Source organism: Melanaphis sacchari, unplaced genomic scaffold, assembly GCF_002803265.2.
Source record: "Melanaphis sacchari strain LSU unplaced genomic scaffold, SCAv2.0 Contig20_pilon_pilon, whole genome shotgun sequence".
In the NCBI taxonomy this organism is placed as follows: Eukaryota; Metazoa; Arthropoda; class Insecta; order Hemiptera; family Aphididae; genus Melanaphis; species Melanaphis sacchari.
The window spans coordinates 6,580,551-6,601,607 of NW_020271042.1; the positions used below are offsets into that span (position 1 = coordinate 6,580,551).

General features: G+C 23.6%; 2 pseudogenes; both read right to left on the bottom strand.

The window, feature by feature from the left end:
• Nucleotides 1-1,505: 1,505 nt before the first annotated feature.
• LOC112593804 lies at nucleotides 1,506-8,628 on the bottom strand (annotated as a pseudogene).
• A 1,099-nt stretch (nucleotides 8,629-9,727) lies between these two features.
• Nucleotides 9,728-18,217, bottom strand: LOC112593803 (annotated as a pseudogene).
• Nucleotides 18,218-21,057: the final 2,840 nt, after the last annotated feature.

Genomic DNA, 21,057 nt, shown 5'->3' on the forward strand with positions numbered 1-21,057 from the left:
TATGTATGATAAAATATTTATTTTTAAGAAAACCCTTAAATAATGTAATACAAAGTTCCTAGTAAGTTTTTCATACAGTAATCTAAAAATATCAAAATTCATCTGCATAACTTTTTTTCATATTTGTACATAATATTGTATTATAATTTTGACAAAACTTTAGTCTAAGTTTCAACTATCATTGATTAGTAAGAAAGACGTACATTTATATAAGTATTACTGAAATAAATTCATTTTTGCAAAAAAAAATTGTATTTACAAACCAATTTTCCCGAAATGATCAATAATTATTTGGTAAACCGAGTTCTTATTTTTAATCAGAATTAAAAAATCAGATTTTAATAAAATATATTATATATAGACATACACATAAAAATCCACGCCAAATAATCAATCAACAAACTTAATAAATCGTCTGTAGTTGTGAAAAATCTTGTTAAACAATTTTTACTTTTATAGTTTGCATAAATTCAAAAATTTTTTCACCCTTTCGTGTATAGTGAACAAATTTTCTTAGTATAAGTATAGATAATTTTATTGCCTTTTAGGTTTAAAGAAATTCCAGCATTTCAATTTTAAAATTGAAAAAAAAAAGTTGATAAATTTCAATTAAGACCATTAGCTTATGGCACATGCAATATATTATTACTATTTAAATAAAAGACGTTACCATTATCAAAATATTAAAATAACTAATACCTAACACATAATCACGTTAGATACTTAGCAACTATTATATTACTTGTTATGGGCTACGAGATATCAAGGATAAGTATTAGCATGATCATGACACGTGTTAGGGAGTTGCACATACTGATTATGATCATAACACGGAATAGTTGCGGATGCTCTTTTACAATAACAAGTACAAGGAAATCTACAAAGCTTTAAATTATCATAACAAGGAATCAAAATCATATATAAGGAAGCCCCGAGAGCAACAACGGCAGATGTACCAGAGCCACAGAGACCTGAACACTTACACAACACTCAGCCACTTTTTGTATCAGTTACATGAACTTTATTTATACGTAATAAACACATTATTGTTCTTAAAAGTTGTAATTTCCATTTAAAATAACACCCTGGACTTGAACCTGATATTGGCACGCAACATACTAATCACAACTTTTAAAATAAATAAGGTTAATTTTAAACTAATATTTAAGTGATTTATATTTCCGCAGATATTTTGGTTTTAGAATAATTATTCTTCAAGGATATTTTGACATATTGCTAAAAACACACATAATTGTAAAACCTAATGTCGCATATTTTTACCTACAAGCTATGTAATCAGATTATATTTTTATTTAAGTGCTAGTGTAATAGGTACCAGAAATACCATAAAAATATCTTATTTATCAACATTATTCTGATAAATTAAAATTATATAATTTTAAAACATTAACAATAAAAGACAAAATAACTTATTCAAAATGTATTGTGCATAATAAAACATACTAATAAAAAAATTTAATAGCATTTTAGAATGTTATCATAGTTGTAATAAATACCTATATTTTTTTTAATTCGATGATACATAATGATGAAATTTAAATATTTTCTGAAGTACATCTATTCATATTAACAATCCAATGTGAAAGATTTTTTAATTCAAGATTTTTGTAAAGACGTCTACATATGCTATACCAAACAAATCCAATCACCATACAAATAGCAGCTTCAACATAGTAACCATCCACAATTGTAACACAATTATAGCTTGTGTTTGTATTACAAATCTAAACAAATTATAAAATATGTCTCATATAATACTTAAACAAATAAATTAATAATACGATTGTGAACAAATATTAATCAAATTAATATAGAAAGTCTTACGTCATTTTGAAAATCTATCGTAGAGCAATCATGGCTATCGTTAGAACACTTCTTGAATGTTAAAATATCATACATTTTTAAAAAAACAGTATTAGGCATTACCGTTCCTAAAGTTCGAACAGTATTCAATAGTGTCATATAAGTGCCACCAAATCGAGGATCACTTATCTTAATGAAGAAGGTAGTATATGAAATTATAAAAATGGAGTTAAACAGCTAAATTTAAAAAAATCAGTGATAATTTAATAAAATTATTATCAAAATTATTTTTATTTTTTTATACACATTTCGATTTTCGAAACCAGTTTTGTATTTATTCAAAAACAATTAAAAACTTACCTCATTTATCATAAATATAAAACCCAAGATTAAATAATAATATACTGGAACATTCAGAACTCCATATTTTGTAATTATTAAAGGTATATAATAAATTAGTAAAACATATGGTATACTCCAGAGTAATCTAAAACACAAAATTCGTGTTCTTAAATGAAAATTAAAAATTAATTTGGTTTTATAGTTTATATTTTATAGACTACGAACCAATCATGTTGGATTGGCTGACCCACAATAAATAAATACTCGTATATTTACAAACTTTATTAAATTTAAACTGCACAGTGCACACATTCTCAACACAGTTATGTGAATAATTTTGACCAAATATGAAGTACAGGTCTAACATTATATCCAATCATAATTTATATTTTAGTTTTTACCCTTTAGTTTTTAACCCTTTACTAACAAATAAATATATATTTTTCATAAGCCAATTAATCTCTTTGAAAAATCATCTTTAAAGTTCAAGATTTAAAAATTTGTTTTTGATGTGCTACTTTCTTATGTACAAGATTTCAAAATCACATGTGCGATAGACTTAACTGTAGATTTTTGATACACAGACACTCACACACAAAAATTACCTTTTGATAATATAATTTAATTTTTTTATTTACTTTCTCCAAACTAAAAAAAAAATATATTATTTCATCAACATTAGTTTTGAAATATAATTATAAAGTGTGTTAGTACTTTACATGTGTAAAAAATTCAAATAAATATACTTTTTTTGTACCTTATTGGCGTACATTTCATAATCAAACTGAGCGGTTTCTGGCTCCCACTATACTTTGTTAATAAAATAGGTATAATAATTATTTTTAAAACATTCATGGCAGTATTTATTAGCATGATATCGTCTTTAAGAATACCAAAATCAATTAATTTCAAGTTCGACACCGAATCCATTGTAGAATACCCAATCTATAATTCGAACAACAGAAAGATCATTATTATATTATATTATATAATATCAAAGATTAAATATGTATATAGGTATGTGTAAGTTATAGTAACACAATTTCAAGTTTTTAGATCATTTTTTTAGTCACAAATACGAGTATAAAAATAATTTTAAAAAAAAAATCTTAATCTTTATTGCGTTTATATAAAACATACTTCCATAATATACTATTTATTAAAAGTTAAAAAAAGTTAAATGGTTATAGTAATTCTCAACATACACTAAAATATCAATGTGGATCCAGGTAATGCTAATAATTAACAAATAGCAAAAAACTTAAAAAATAAAATCACAAATAAATAAGTCTATAAACAATTATGTATTTATTAATTTTTTTTTTTTGCATTAAATATATGTTTTTAATTATTTTTTTTACTTTATAGATTTTAGACTTCAACATTAATGGTTATTACTTATTAGCCTGTATTCGGTTTTTACTGTAGTTAAAAGAGCGGTGGTAAACTCTCCCGATTTTATGATAAACTCTCCCGATTTTATGGTAAACTCTCCCGATTTTTAAAAATAGTAAACTATCCCGATGGTTAACTTTCCCGGGTTAATATTATGTTTACCTAAAGTAAATGTGTAAACTCTCCCGGGTCAACTTTATAGTTACCTGTAGGAAGTATGTAAGCTCTCCCTAGTTGTTTTAAATTTTATTGCTACACTACGAGTTATCTGTATGTTCTTATTATCAAAAACAATGATTTTAACATTTTTACGTATATTTTGTTTTTGTAACTTATATTATTATTATTATTATTATTATTATTATTATTATCATTATTATTGACTATTTTTAAAGGAAACTTAAATGTATATTGGATTTTTTGAAATTTTATTTTTTATTGTATTTTTACTATATCATGTTCATAGCAGCTAAAGACATTAATTTATATTTTTATTATTATTATATATGATTGACTATTTTTAAACGCAACTTAAATGTATATTAAATTTATTTTATGATTTTTACTAGACCCGGGAGAATTTACATGTTTCCGTTAGGTAGTACAGGAATAAATCCGGGAGAGTTTACACGTTTCCGTCAGGTAGTACTGGAGTAGACCCGGGAGAGTATACCATCGGAAGAGTTTACCATCGGGAGAGTTTACCATCGGGAGAGTTTACAATCGCCCGGTTAAAGGTACTGTTTTGAAACATGTGTATGTGTGGTAAAAACTCCTAATGGGCAACAATTTGAGACCTAACGACACTGGCCGATGCTTGACTTCAAAACACGTTAGTAACTGAGGCCAACCTAAGCCAGGTTAGGTTTATAATTGACTTTGATAATAAATATTTTAAATGTACCTATAATGATTTGATTATGCATGTGTATTAAGATGGTCCTTATTTATATAAGTTGAAAATTTTTTTTTTGGAAAGTTAACACAATACCTTCTTAATTTATTCAGTTACACGAGTAAGTAATTTTGGCAAAATTTGAAAAGTCTTACTCAACTCCTTCTGGTGCCACATCAGGGTTGAATATGACAAAAAGGAGCTAGTTTTCTTATTATTTTATTTAACTCTAATTTTATCAATATTGGAACTTCTTAAAATGTTTATAAAAAAAAAAAAATAGCTATGTATCGTTATGAATTCCTAAATATAAAATAATTTAAAAACTTTCAATAATTTTAGAATTAATCAAAATTCTAAATTTTACTCTAATCTAACGCTTATAAAATATATTATGATCATGTATTTTTGATATTTTTAATTGGTAAATAAAATACTTTTAGGAAAATAGTATTACATTTGTAAGCATTTTTACTTAAACGATTATCGATAGTTATAGTCACAGTATTTTTTTATAAGTATTTCAACTTAGAATTAAAATGTAAATAAAAAATGTTGCTTATACCAAAGATTTGAAAATTGAATACAATGTTCTTTATATGTTTATCGTCTAATATAAATATTAATTTCTAACAAAAAGTCAAAAAAAAATTTCACGATCATTTAAATTTAAGATATTTACGACAACGAATATTCATTTGTTTATACCTAACTATCTCTTCCAATATGGTTTTTATTTTTTGTTATAATTTAATAACAAATAACCGTAGATACTTAAAATGTTTACAATATTTTAAATTATCATGTTCGATACATAGAACGATTCTATAATTTTCAAAATATTTTGACTTGTAAGAGGAATTTAAAGAAAAGATAAATTTTTTCTTTTTTCTTTTTTTTTCTGTAAATGTCTAAAAACAAAAAAAAATGTGGTAGTTCAAAATTCTTAAAAATTTAATTAAAGATACTACATAAATTATTCTTATAACTGTTTAAAATTATTAAAAATTTATTAGCACCATTTTTCTTACATAAATTTCAAGTTCAAAGTTTACTAATATTGTCAAGGTCACAAAAATTACAAACTACAAGTATTTTGTTGTAAAAATTTATAAAACCTTTAATATTCATAGCTAAGAGTTGAAACTGTAATATAATATTTTTCATAATTATTTCATACTGAAAATAAGAAATCTAAAAATGATACAGATGCTGTTATTATTTATATACATTTAAAGAAGCTTAAATTTTGAACAAAATTACGTATTTTAACAGTAAATAACGATGCTAATTATTTTGTTATAAAATAAAAACATTATTTCTGGGGACTCAAAACTTTAACGTATATTATATTACTATGAACTTTAATCTTTCCAATGACATTTTTGATTTATTTTAAAATATTATCTATTTATTCTAAGAATTTTTTTTAATATTTTATGGTATTTACAGAACGAATCTATAAATGTTATCAAATACATGTTTTGCAATTAAATTCCTTTTTTTGCTTATTTTTTTTTTTTTTTTTTTTATTATTCGAAATTATTATTAAAAATACTATGAATTATTTATTATGATCTCTTAGAAATAAAAATTATATTTAATATTCTATTTAAAACCGCTCTCAAAGTTGAAAATCAAATCATTTTTTCAATTACTTATCGCTTATACAGGTACAAAAAAATATTCACACACCCAGAATTCATTGTAAAATCAATACATTTATGATTTATCAGTCCATTCAGACTCTAAATATAATTTAACGTATCTACTTACATACAGCAAATATTTCAAAATCATATAAATAATTAAAAATTAAAAATTTCAACGGTTAACTAAACTTAATATTTAATAAGTATTTACCATCGATGTTAGAGTAGCTATTAAAAATACTCTCATGCTAAAACGCGTTAATATATCCCATAGTAATTTATAACTTTGAAAAATATTGATCTTCTTGTCTTCAAAATTAGTGTCCTTTTCCTTTTTAAAAATGGTTACTAAAGTTGTAATTGATAAAAACACGACACTCCAAAGAAAAATTAAATCTGTAAAAACAAACTTAAAGCAATGAATAGTCACAAAACAATATTCTTAATTTTACGAAATTATAGATGTTTTATTGATAATAATCACAAAATAATAATTCATTCGTGAAGTAAATGATTTAGTGTGGTATTGTGGTCTACGTACAAATATAATACCCATTTTTAATATCATGGATATATATTATATCGTATTTTATCATATAGTCATATAGGTACATTTAATCACTGTCGTTGAATGTTCTAAAATACTACTTAAAAATTTAATGACATACTTTTAATCCTAATTATTCCTCCTGAGCTGCGTGTGAGTCGCAAATATCCATTACAGAACTGCTCGGATATAAGAAGAATCGGAAAAGCAGATCCAATGAACATCCCCATAGTAATACCTAAGTAATTGCAAGTTGCTGCATAACTGACATTATTTCTGTAAAATTAAAAATTAAACTTACAATAATATGTTTAAAACAACAATATTTTTCAGTGGACAGTACGTTTAAATATTATGTATAAATACAATTATTTATATGCATATATAATACATAATGTATCAATAACATTTGTTCTATTTAAGTTTAACACCACGAGTCGTGTGATCGGTGTTTCCCGTATAAATATGTTATTATCAGTAGTTATCTGTTTAATTTTAATAAAATTAATAGTATACAAAACTCGCACAGAAACACTGATCTATAGAAACAATAATAATAAAGTTATATATTTTATTATTTATTAATTATTACTTTATTAGTATTATTATAATATTTATAAATTTTTTATTACGATTGATATTGACCATTGTATTTATAAAATATGATAATTATTATCTTACTCACTTTTTCAACATAGTCAATGCCCAGCTGTCAACAATTATATCTTGAGTTGTATTCAACATGTTAATGACAAACATCACGCATACAATCATCTTAAGGTTCAATATTCCTGATTCAGGTAACTATTCATCCGCGTTATAAGCAAAATATAGAAATAACAGACCTGTTCCGTATTTTTTCATTGTTTTTAATTCACATTGTGAAAATTCATGAAAATAATATTATATTAACACTTCCAAATTAGAATATTCGTATTATTATTAAAATTTAATTTAATTGTTCATTCTAAGCAATGGTTTTTTTTATTATTATTATTATTTACTTATAGCACCTACATCGATTACGATTAAAGCTCACAACTAAAAAAAAATGTATGTTATATATTTTGTTTTTGAAAATTCAAATACGTATTTATGTTATTATAACATAAAATTTTAATTATACATTTTATAATATATAAATGAAGTATTACAAAATATAGACTGGAGAGAGTTAATAATATTATATATTTCAAGTAATATTGAAGTAGTTTTGGAAAAATTTGCCATCAAGTGAGTTTACAGGTCATTTAAAATTTTAATAAGTTTAACTATAGTCCTAAAAATATTGTCAAATTATACATACCTATTGAGTATTGAACAGGTATAAACCAAGATTTTCGTCTGCCTATCCGTCGTATATAGAATGAATCAACAATCGGAGCCCATAATACTTTTATGCTATACGGCCATATAACTAAACTAAATAAACCCTTTAACATATTAATAATAATTTAACAATATTTCTAAATCATGATTTGAAAATAGTATTTTCTGTTTTTATAAGTTATCACTGTCAAATTATTATATCGATAAAAACATTGATTGTACATTTGCACCTCATCTTGAATTATACGTGATACATTAAAAATAAGTCAAACATTTATGACTTAAAGTCTGAATTTAATAGTATATTATTAATATTAAATCGCAAAATATACCTAATAAAATACCTATAAAATTAAAATGATGAATATACATTTAAACTTACTTGGTCGCTATAAGTTATCATATATTTACTCTGAAAAACTAATGGTAAGGCCATTGATAAACCAAGAGGTATTCCTTGCATAGTATAAAGTAATGTCAATAAAAGAAGATTACACCAATCTCCTTTCGGATTTGATTTTTGCCAAGCTAAGTCATTTGATTCATCTGCAGATTTTTCGTCTTTAATTGTTTCCGTCATGTTTAGTCTACAATAAATTTTAAAACTGTGTTACCTACTGTCTATCATGGTTCAATTGTTTCACTAAAAAAAATATGTAAACATATTTATGTTTATTTTATCTTATCATTGTTTTTTGACCTTTACTATGATATAATTTCAATAATATCAGTATAATTTGTAATTTACATTCGTATTAATCATATTATAATTAAGTAATCAATTGGATTTAATAATATTGATATTGGCATTAATCAGATTATTCTAGGTAATTTAATTAAAAGTAAAAAATAATTAATTAATAAAGTATATGTCATATTATTATAAAATCGAGTGTCATAATAAAGTTAAATTCTATTAAAAAATACTAAACATAATAAAAATTATCTTAAATCACTATTTTCAAATCATTTTCACTACTTGGGTACACTATATATTTTACCTGCTTACGTCATATTGTATATATCCTACCTTAAATCTAGAAACTAATTATTATTATTATTATTATTTTTTTTTTTGTGGAAGTATTATATTCTTTCAAAATAAATCTACGAATATACGATAATATCACAAATCCCATTATTATTTACGAAATAATTTCCGACAGACAGTGTCATTACAAAGAAATATTTGCAAAAAATTCTGTGTTCTATTTAATTTGCAAAAGTTTTGACTCAAAAACTTATTTTACATACTTTTTCAACATAATTATAAAATATATCACTTCTTAATAGCAGACAAATTAGGTTTGACGAATAATATATGAACATTTATCAAATAAGATTTTATAATCCTTACTAATTTTTGATATTATTGGTGAAAACTACAAAATAAATAAATCTGATGCATTTTTCATAAATACAAATCTTGTATAGATATATAAGTGGTTTAAAATTACCTTCATTTAGGTAGTATATTAAGTTTAATATTTAAACAAAGTATTTCGTGAGGAAAACGAATAATTAGGTTATCAGTTTTAACCTTATATTGAACACATACAACTAATTAGCACTCATTTTAAATTTATAAAGGCACGATTTACTAATATTTAAAAATCAATATTAAAAATAAACATGTATTTGCATTAAAATATTTTAATTATAAATAAGTTATATAATAGAATAAGCATTTACAAAAGTATTAATTTTAATAACTATAAATATAATATTAAATGAGTAGTTGATTTTAAAATAATCACCTAATATCATCTAATATTGTACGTATATAAATATTTGTTAGATTAATATTAGGAAAGAAACTTAAACATTCCCCGATCGATTTAAATCTAATAACCAATGAGAACGATCTTTTGCTTCAAAAAATTTAAGATGACTCTTGTAAACAGCATACCAAATAAATCCAATAACCAGACACAATATTACTTCAACATAATAGCCATCCACAATCGTCTCACAATTTCCGTTGTTTACAGTACATATCTAAACAAATTAATAACAATATTTCGCTGTAATTAAATACGTGTGTAATATTTGTGAACACCATCTTACAATTTATATAAGATTTAAATTAAACTTAAGTCAAGGGTTAACTAATAATATATTTAATAGATACATGATTTAACTATACTTAAGCTTTACATTTACTAAATCTGGCGTAGAACAACTATTTTGAACATCATTTGAACACGAACTAAATGTTAACGTGTCAACCATTTTAAGAAATGATGTATTTGGTATTACCCATCCTATGCTGCGAGCAGTGTTTAGCAATGTCATGTACATGCCTCCGAACCGAATATCACTAATCCGTGAGAAAAAAGCTACCATACAGGTGACCATAATTTGAGCCAGTATCTGAATAAAATAAAATTTAACGACTGTATTATATTACGCAATATTTTTATAGATAAATATTGATAAAATATTTTTTATCTACATTTTATATTCCTTATAATTATTAATGTATATATTAATCAACAAATATTCGAACAGTTATATATTAATTTATTTAAATTAATTAAATAAAAATGAATTACCGTTAAGTACTGAAAGAAAAATGTTAATGCCTGCCTAACATTTATTAAGCTTAAATTTTAAATATTCATATTAGAATATAATATACTTATTTAAGTTTTTCCTGTGTAACTACTTAAATATTTGAATGAGAAATGATAATCTATATAAAACGTCAGCATCACCACGCGACCACAATGATAATATTTTATCAATTTTTTTTTTTTTTTTTTTATGATACAATCTGTACAATTTTTGTATGATAAGCGAAACTTTTATTAGAACCAAGTTTAGCTGGAAATCTAGAGGAGAGCAGCTTTTCCTATTAATAAGATTCCTAATATTAAAGCTACCAAAATAAATATTAAGTGTACAAATTATCATCATTATTATTATTATTTCTAAAACGTCTGTAACTATACGTCTAATACTCTTATCGACATCAATAATTAACTGCCACTAACCGACTTCATTTACGTGCACCCGAATGCTTTATCACTTAACTTAATAAACTGCAGATATTGCATAATATAGTGTTGTATGGTATTTTAATAATTGGCTGTTATAATATTAAATACTATTTATTTTTACTACATTTTTTATTGTTTATTCTTTAACCAATATAATACCTTTTGTATGCCACGAAATAATTAGTTTTAGGTATTTACATGATAAACCAACCCGTCCACAACTAATTCAATTTTAATATAAATTATGTTTCCTTTATTATCATAATTTTTGTATTTATTTATGTGTTATTTAAATATATAAAATATATAAATAAATTTCATTTAAAAAATAAAATTAAAAACAAATACAAATAGTTTATACAAAGTCGTTAGTGGTTTTACAACTATAGGTATGCAATAAAATATTATAAAATATGTATTTTATTTATCAAAATATGCAAAAATATGTATTTAAATTTTTATAAGGTTTTTTTTTATCAAGAAATTTGATTTGAACCACTAGTTTCGACAATCACAACAAACATATAAATATGTAATAAATGATTATATTAAAAATAGTCCAAAATAAACGGTGATGCGTGGATAACTTAACGGTCTATACTCTATACTACGTAGGATTTGTGTGTAATTCACTAATAGGTACCCGATAAATTATATTTTATCACGGATTTCATATTGACATTCATACTTTTATTAATTGTGTTTACTGTTTATCTTTCTCCGTCAATCTATTCAATCTTTTATCGCGTACCTATTGTACCGTAGGATTATATTCATAAATATAAAATCCATGTTTGATAAAAAAAACCAAGTTTTATACTTTAATTAGCAGGGCTAGAATTAAATACAAAATATACTATAAAACATGCATTTTTCGCATTATTATAATCGAAATATGCAATAATATTCATTTTATTCCATATATGCAATATCATGCAATTTATCCGAAATATGCAAAAACATGCAAAATAAAAACACCATTTCGCGGACATTACTGACAAAATCAATAACCAGAAGTCGCAAAAAAACATGCTGTTGCATATAAATCCTAGCCCTAGTAATTACTAATTAGTAATAACTAAGGCTAGGATGTTTATGAAATTGCATATTTTTTTCTATTTATCCAATTTAATGCTAACCTGGATACACATTTAATTCATATTATACTGAATCAAATAATAGTATTTTTATTTTACATATTTTTGTATATTTTATGGTTTCGTATTTTAATTGCATATTTTTGGATTTTAAAAATAAAAATGCATATTTCAGTACATTTTTTTAAAAAACAATTTAATTAACGAACTATACAATTAATTCCACAATTTGTATATATAAACTTTATAGGTAATAACTACAGTCTATAATCTACCAAGTATTGATGTAAAATATAAATGTTTATTATCGATTTATCGTGTTTGTTCGAAATTACGGCACTTAGTTGGATAAGGTCTAAAATAACATCTTAGAAATAAAGACGGTGAGAAGAAAGAATAGAAATATTTAAGAATAAGCTATTAAGCGAGTAGAGAAGTGTTCATGAAGAGAGTGAAATAATATAATACGAATAAAATAAGCATAGGAAAGAAATCGGATTTGAACCACTTCAATACAAAGATATTCTTTAACTAAATATTGTTATTCTAATAACATAATATTATGCCTAGCATTTCGTCTACATAAATTTAAACCTCAAACCATACAGTTATAATTATAAATTAATTATTTAAATTTATTATCTAATGAATAATATCCATACCTGCAGCTATTAATATTATTTGTATTTTCCAGTAAACCGGAAGGGTGCTAATCGACTACCTTATTTATATATAGATACAGTTAATTTATTTAATGTGCTCAAATATTACATTTTACTCATGCGATCCTGTAATCTATTGATAATAGTTATTAATAATACCTATGTATTTACTACTCCATTAGATAATATTTATAATAATTAATTATTAATTACAATTTTATTCCATATTTACCATCTGTTCATTTTTATTTTGTAGTTCTGTTTTAAGTATATTTTTTATGCCATAATTCCTCTTTTTTATATCACAATTTTTCCCGCCAATTTCTTACCTATTACTTCTGGGTAATAAAGATATCTAAGCTATCAAACACCACAAATATATATTACATACAATGCTTCCGCAAATAGATGCCGTTCAACATTAAAGTAGAGCATGCAAGGTTTTGGTGTCCATACAATATTTATTGAATATTTTACGAGCCTTGCAAAAATGTTATTTTCTTTAAAATTTCTCTATTTTTGAAAAATGTTAAGTATAAATCATACTGTATAAATTATTCTTTTTGGTTTAAGGAGATAAATGATTTCAAATTCCAAGATATACGAGTTTAAATTAAAATTATTGACGTACCCTGTTTACTGCGAATACAAGTCCCATAACTAAATAATAATACATTGGCAAAACTTCATTATTTTGAATTATATTTGGAGTGTAATAAATCAGTATAGCAAAAAAAACACTCCAAAGCAATCTGAAACATCATTAATTTCTCATGGAAATCTTAAGCATTTTCTAGATTAGTAGATTATTTTAGAATAATGTTTAAATGACTTATAAATATGAAATTAACATATAAGTTTAACAATGATAAAAATACTAAGTTATGTAATAATAACAAGTTAAACATGTTTAATTAGTTATTTTAAAATTTTAAAACGTGCGTTTTCTATACCTGACTGGCATCATTTTCAAATACAAACTTATCGGTTTCGGACCTGTAGTATACTTAGTTACAAAAATTGGTAGACAAATTTTCAAAATAAACATAGCTGTAGTTATTATCATAATGTCATCTTTGGATACACCAGCGTCTATAAGTTTCAAATTTGTGACAGATTCTGATGTACACAATCCAATCTAAAACATTTTATAGAACAATGATGTTATAATTTAAATGACAGAAATAATATTTATAAAATAAATAATAAAGAATTTTTTTTTTTTTTTTATTGAACTTAAGCCCGGCAACTAGGGCCATTAGCTGTTTGTAGGGGTTATGAATTATGGTAAGGGGTAAGGTTGGTACGGTAGGTTGTATTTTTTACGATTGTTACGGTTGATAGCAAACACGTGTATGTGTGGCAAGGTTTTTAACCACTATGATCCCGAGTGGTCACCCATCCGGGAACTAGTAGCTATGGCCGTTACTTACTCTCAGTCGCATTCCGCGACTGGTAGCAGACAACGCGCCACACCAAGCCAATAAAGAATTATTATTATCGTAATATAAATATATAAATATAATAATAATTATTATTATTATTATTATTATTATTGTTAGGTATTAATATCGAATTAAAATGATTATATCCATCTATTTTTTTTTATTTTTTTTTTTGTTTTTCACTTTGAACACTTAAAAACAATATCAATTATTAAAGTAATTTTAACGAAATTAATAAAAATTGACGAACGATTATAGTAATATGTATAATATGTTAATTATGATATTACATTTGAAAGCGTCATACAATTTATTTTTCCACTACTTAAACAATTGTTTAAATATATTTACCATAGACGTCAGAATAGCCATTAACAATAATTTCATGTGTTTGATTTTAAAAATATCCCATAACAGCTTATAACTCTGAATAATATCGATCTTAATATGGTCGTCTTCTTCTAATTCACTATTTCTCTCTTTTTTAAATATAATTAGAACTGTGACAAATAAAAACACTATGCCCCAAAATAATAAAAAATCTGTAAAACAAAAATTTAATAATTTAATAAAAAATTGCGTTTAAAATTGATGAATGCAGTGAACAATGAATTAAATCAAACCATTTTATTGGTTATTTTTTATACTACTTGTTTAAAAATTCATAGATACAATATCATTTCCTCATTTAATCATATAAGTATATAAGTAGTATTATACTCCCTGCCATAACATTATTTTCTTTTATTGTATTATTTACTATAAATATAATATATAGAAAGGTTAAAGTAGGGAGACACAGGGAGACTCAGTACCCTTACCTCTAACTACAATTAAAACGCGTCTCCTTTAACTAACAGTATACAAACAATATTTTTTACCCACTTTTGATGCTTAATATTCCTCCTTCACTTGGGGTAAATCGCAAGTATTTGTTACTGAAGTATTCAGATGAAAGAAGAACTGGACAAACGGAACCAATATACAAACCGAATGCTATACCTGTGATATTACACGTGGATGAATAACTCACGTTATTTCTGTAAAAAATGTAAAGTCATGATTATTAAGATTATATAATATCATAATTTTAAAATCTTTTACTTACTTTTTTCAACAAACTCAATGACCAACTGTCAACTACTATATCCTGAGTCGCAGCTAAAAAATTAATGAGGAACAATACGCATACGATCATATTGAGGTTTGGTTTACCTGAATCAGGTAACCATTCATCGATGTTATCGGCGAAAAAAAGAAACAGTGCCCCTGTTCAGATTTATAAAATATATTATAATAATTAATTATAGTATTTGAATGTAAACGTGATATTATTTATACATAATATTATTTCCATTGACTGCAATCGATTGCATTAACATTCATTTCGCCACCTCCTCCCAACACAAAAAAAATTTTTGAAATACTTTTGAAAAATTTGTGTAGAACCCGTTAACCAAAAATTTTTTTTAAAAAACGTTGGATGAAAAAATAATATTTGATCAATAAATGTATCATTCTCTCCCTTGCTCATAATTTTCGAGGATAGAACAAGTATTTTATTAAATAGATAAATTTTCGGTCTTGGGTAAAAATATACACTATAATATTTAAAAAAAAAAAACAATCAGGAAAATATGGTTTCCCGGTGTTAAGAAGTGCAAAGAATATACTTCCTCACAATATTTTTTTGAATCTGTGCTTAAACTGATACATAAATCTCATAAATCCAAACTAATTGCACACTAATTATTAGAAAAACTATTGTAAGTTAAAATTTGAGAGATTGGCGAAATATTTGTATTACAGTTTTAAAATTATTACATTAAAAAGATGTTGTGTACTCGCATCTATATGTATTATATCTATCTTTATACATGCATAATGATAATTCTTACTACAAATTATTTATAGTTAGTATTAATGCAAATTGACTTATTATAAAATTTTTAGAAGATAATAATATGAGCTCTAGAGAATTTTTCTTTTTATTGTAACGGACTCTCGGTTTTTAAAACTTTAAAACGTAAACACCCCAAGGTCTTATACATTATAATTAAATTATAATTAAGATTAATAATATTTTATATTTTAAAAAAATTGTTTATCATAAAAATATTTTAATTGTTGTCTTAATTCCGATATCAATTTACCAAATAGTGTGCCTTCCATATTTTTAACTTATCTATTTACAACAAATAAAAACAATATACACATACGAAAAAAACTAAAATGGCATTGGCTACACTTTAGGACTTCTGATTTAGGAAAAGAAAAATTGGAAAACCATACCACAAGGTAGTATTTAATAAAACATTTTCAGATATACCATAGTCGTAGAGTCCTTCACGCCAATTGATATTTATGATTATACATTTAACTTGTATTTTTACTTAAATTATCACAACTATTTTGATTTTAGCTAATGAAATTCGTCTAAGCTAATAAATTCACTTAATCATACAAATATTATCTAGATCACTAGCAGTGTTGAAAACTATAGATATCATATTCAAATTATATAACTTTGGAAAAATAAATTATTTAAATACTTAGGTGTGTCATGTTAAAAGAAAAGTATGAAAAAAACTTTTCGTCAGAATACACAATAAATTCTTCTTTACAAAATAACATTTAAGTAAATTTTCTCTAATATTAACAATAAATAAACTAGCATGAGAATCAGGTCTATAGATTTGATATATTACATATAGTATAGCATCACAATCACAATCACAATCACATATAACTATATAAGTACAGTAAAAACAACATACTATGTGGATACGACGTCATCTAATGAGTTATTTAAGATAACGAACTTTTTTGTTTTAATATGTGAAATAAATAAACAATTATTATAATAATTTTTAATTTTTTTTTTTTAATGAGAAATGTGTATTATCTATTATGTTATAAATTTGCATCGTATAATTTAAGATAGAATATTCTTTTTTATTCAGAGGTTTATTTGTATTTTAAAATAAAACTAATAACAATCAATACAATTTACAAAAACTTTAAAAAATATCAATGACGTACCGATTAATAATTGAATAGGGATATACCATGATTTCCGTCGTCCTATCCACGGCAAATATAATGCGTCTAATACTGGTGCCCACAAGAGTTTAAAACTAAAAGGCCATAGTACAAAACTTAATATAGCCTAGAACATAAATAAATAAATATTCGTTAATTATCTATCCTAAAATAATGACCAAAACCTAACTATCCAATGTTAAATTAATGCAAATGACGTCATTCTATATCAATATCATAAAATATTTATATTTATTCATGACAATACGATTCCTATAAGATAATAAGTAACTTCAATTATATTATAATCGTCATAGTTACATTTCAGTTTACAATTCATCGTTTTAATCAAACGAATATTTAATAGTATTTAAAAGATTATAAGTATAATAGATTATTTATTTGAATTTTTATACTAATATAAGTTATCAAAATCATAACTCAACATGTAATTATAATATTTTATAATTATCATAAAACCGATTAGTTAGATGTTTTTAGATTGAAAATTTATTATAGTGTATGTTAAAAATTTGAAAATATAGACGAAATGCGTACATTTGATTAAAATAGATATCTGTGATAACCTATTTGATAATTGTAAAACTATTTTATGCTAACATAAAAACCAATTTTTTTTTAGCACGATAACTATGGTTTTAGGTTTAAAGATATTTGATAATAATTTATTTATTAAAAAATATGTGAATTTTAAACATAATAAACATCATTTTTACGAGAAAACTGAAATAAAATAATAAACGTAGACATTTATACATGTACTTACTTGATCGTTGTATGTTACAAATTTCGTATTTTGAAGAATTATGGGAAAAGCATAGGACAATCCTGTTGTAGTTCCTTGAAAAGTGTAAAGTAATATCAAAAAATAAAAGTTTAACCAATCTCCCTTCAGATTTGGTTTATCCGGAGTAAATTCCTTTGGTTTTTCTGATATTTCTTCATTTTTTGTATGCATAGTCATAATATTTAATTACGATGTTTTTTTTGTCAAATAGATCGATTTTACTATAGAAAACTTAATTCGATATTACTAGCATGTTAGTATTAGACACTTTGACTAAATATTAAGCACACTAACGAATGCTCTTAGTGTCTCAGAATTAATTTTATCTTCGTTTCTGACCTATTATATATATTATAATCTGCATAATTTGAAACTGTTTTTTCGAAATTGATTTGTTTAGTAATAATTACTTTTAAACTATGTATTTGCTAATTAAACCTATTTTAATGATAGAATCAATTACTACAACTATATTTAATACTGTATAATAATCGGTCCATATTCCTTGGTAGTTGATTAAAAATTGAATAAAACAGCCTAAATGAACCAAATCAAAGTAAACTATCGTAAAATAATTACAATTTTATGAGCTATTTTAATTTTAAATTATTTTTTTTCTTTTTTGTTGGCATGTTGCCGATTGTTGATAACAATAACTTATGGCATTACTCATGTCCCATTTCTGCATTTTATAGTTTTTATCAAGGGCTCTTTAATAGTAAAATCCAAGAAGGAGTTATCCAAAGATATCTATACAACATTTTATTAGTTCGTTACGTTAAATACTACCATAATATGAGAAGAAAATAAAAATTTAATCAGTAAAATAATCGATGTTTATATTATTATACTTTATTTACCAACATTACCAGGACCAGTTAATAACAATAAATCAATTCCAACAATTATCTTGTATTCTTGTTGATTTAATTTTTAAATTGCTTTTAATGATATATAAATTATAATAAGTACAACTAAACATTAAAAATCGTATTATTTTTTTTCTTTTATGTACAATTATTAATATTACAGGGAAAATTAATTTTTCCCTCTATTATATTTTATCATTATTTAAACATATCACTATACTTAAATAAGAAATTGTTATATGTGAACATATGTGTATGATTCATATGTTTTTAAATCATATGTGATTTAAAAAAAAATTATGATTATAACATAATTATAATTGTACCAGAGTTATTAATTAATAATATCAATGATAACATTTATATTTAAAATACAAAACGTTGACAATAAAAATTCGAATTATAATCAGTATTATTCTCTTTAGCCCTTACATGAATATCTTCTTTAGTAATATATTTTGACATTATTGGATTTTAAATATTTTTTTCTAAAGTTTTCGTACTATAAAGTAATCAGAACAGGATTCAAGTGTACCTCGTGTCTCATCAGCCGTAACTGATAAAGTCAGTGTAATTAAAAGGCCTCCACATCAAATCAAATTTTGGACCCGTGTACTAAATATTTTTGCGAACTATACACAAAAACAAAACTTCCAATAATAAAATTTACCATAAATGATTAACATTTAAAGAATAATAATGTCTTTTTTATTAAAATATTATTTAAAGTATTCGGATGATTCAATGTGTATATCTAAATGATAATAAATACATGATACATAATAAATAAATATGTCATAAAATATTATTTAATATAAAATAAATATCATCAAAATTTCAAAAATTACAGATTCATTTTAACAGGAATAGCAGGATCCCTGTACTCCAGCTCAAACCACCCCTCCCCTTTATGGGAGCCTTGGTATTTAATGTGATAAATTTGTACTGAAACCTAAATATTTTGAATCATTGTATACAAAAAAAAAAAATTTAAAAAGAGACTGTGTATCAATCTCATTTTTAGGAATATTTTTTAATTCACTAATATTATTAATACTATTAATACTTAAATATAATTTATACACACTTTTTAAACATCACATTTTATAAAATTAGATTAGAAATACTATGTACTTACGATATTTTTAATTTTTGTAAGAACTATACTCATGAAGAATAGTTATTTGTATTTTTAAGCTTTTTGACTTACAAACAAAAATATTATCTCCATTAATCAAAACCCCAAACATGTTACTTATGTATATACTTACCAGAATATTTCTTTCAATAATATTTAATATTTATGTGCGTCTTTGAAATGTATTGTTAAGGTCATTGATCTTTATAATAAAAAACCCTGGAATGATTTATAAAAAACAAAAAAAAAATTAATCAAAAAAATACTAAAAAGTCGAAAATTTTAAATTTCTATAAATAAAACAAAAAAAAGCAAAATTATTTTAAACATTGTATATGTTTTATACATAATATGTATAAAAATAGTTAATAATCTGGTACGTCCAGTAATCCAATTACCTATATTTTTATTTTTATTATTTTTAATCAAACGATTACATAAATTATAATGTCAATATAAATTAATTATACTCGTGAAAATTTTAAGTTTTAATAAAAAATAAAAATACGTTTAACTAAAATATATTAGTTTTGTTACAGAAGTGTACTTAAACAAAAATAAAGTAGATAGTAGCCATTGATACAAGTAGAATAACAACAGAATGTATAACTTTATAGTTTATTTTTGTAACAATCGTTCTAAATTTTAATGACATGTCATGTCAAATTAGTTTACATCCAATTATTATTGTTATTTATACCATTTTTTGGTGAATCATTCTTTTTTAATTATAGTAAAATTAAACATAAAAATAATTTTTATTGGCGGTAATATTATTATTATGATTTAATGCTATATTTATAATAATGTTACTAAATGATTAATTATGAAGATATACTTACACTTGATTTTAATTGTTATTTATTATCACTTAATAATTTTTAAAAACCTTATCAACTATTTAAAGATTCATATTTATGTATCTGTTATAATTTTTAAAAAATACATAGGCGTAGATTATAAAAAACAGAATATGAATTAATATTATAAATTATAAGATTTTATCTATC